Source organism: Narcine bancroftii, chromosome 1, assembly GCF_036971445.1.
Source record: "Narcine bancroftii isolate sNarBan1 chromosome 1, sNarBan1.hap1, whole genome shotgun sequence".
In the NCBI taxonomy this organism is placed as follows: Eukaryota; Metazoa; Chordata; class Chondrichthyes; order Torpediniformes; family Narcinidae; genus Narcine; species Narcine bancroftii.
Genome location: NC_091469.1, coordinates 142,857,047 through 142,858,352, shown reverse-complemented (window position 1 = coordinate 142,858,352; position 1,306 = coordinate 142,857,047). Strand labels below are relative to the sequence as shown.

At 42.3% G+C, this 1,306-nt stretch overlaps 1 non-coding gene across 1 annotated transcript; it reads right to left on the bottom strand.

Annotated features, from left to right (window-relative positions):
• Positions 1–805: 805 nt before the first annotated feature.
• trnac-gca (transfer RNA cysteine (anticodon GCA)) lies at positions 806–877 on the bottom strand. Its single transcript has one exon. It is a non-coding gene; the product is annotated as a tRNA-Cys (tRNA).
• Between the last annotated feature and the right edge of the window lie 429 nt (positions 878–1,306).

Here is a 1,306-nt window from a genome sequence, read left to right as displayed (position 1 = left end):
GGGATATACAGCCGACTCCTGCTTCAATTGTTATTTTCTAGTGCAATAAAATCATCTTCATCTGCCTGGAAACGACAGCCAATATATGGAAGGACCTGCTCCGCCCCAGCAACAGTCTCTTCTCCCTCCTCCCGTTGGGGAGAAGGTTCACAATGTGAAACTGCACACCAACAGGTTCAAAGACGGATTCTTCCCCGTCGCCATTAGGCTCCTGACTGAACCTCAAACTAGCTTGCCAGCGCTGCACTTGTGATGTACTAATGAATACTGTCATTTGCCCTTGATCTTCGACTTTGTACTGCCGTGTGCATGTTAGAGTTGCTGGACAGCTTGTGAAATAAAGCCATCTCACTGAACCAGGACTAATGTTGCAATAAACTTGAACTGGAATGCAGCTCCAACAATATTTCAGGAACTCATAAAGCATCCAGGGCCAATTCATTACCTGGTCATTAACTCATCCAATAAACCAAACATTCACTGCTTCCACTACTGTACACAGAGACACCATTGAATGTTAACAAAATATTCCTTAGAAGTGTTAATGAGGATAATGTATTTATTGTCAAATTACAATTGGTACATGTTCCCTGAAACCTCTCCCACCGTTCCTTTCTTCGCCTGGCCTGAAATCAATTATTTGCTCAGTTGGAAATAGCTGGTAGTAACGAAGGTTTGTCCAACAGTTATCAGAGTTTTTGAACACCCCAGATCTAATCTAACCATCAGCTACTTTGGGAACAAAAGATCCCAAATTGTTGTAAATACACAAGTGTTGGATAAAATGGAAGGGCTGGGTAAATAAAGGGAGCACCTGGATTTGAACCAGAAACCTCTTGATCTGCAGTCAAATGCTCTACCATTGAGCTATACCCCCTGGCACACTATAAAATTTACCACCGATAGATATGTCCGTGCTATTAAAATATCAGTAATTTTGTGTTAATTGTCATTTGTTGGGCTATTTGTAATTTATTTCGATATGTTGTATTATCAAGTGGACCAGCAAAGTAGTTCAAGATTCAAGTTTCTTTTATTGTCATGTAATAAAACAGATGTAATCACACACAAAATTGACTTTAGTCTGCCATAAGATGCAGGACACCAGAAAAGAGAGGGACTACCCCCTGTTTGAGAGAAGCAAAAGAGAGGTCCCCCTAGTCACTGAGTGTTTGTGAATTCACTTCCAGTACTCCTACAGCCTTTGTGTGGTGAACTGGGAATTCCCTAGTGGTGCGATGCTCTGAGGTCTGTCTCCTCCCCTGACTCCACCCCACGAATCCCCTCCAAACCCCCAATTCAGTCC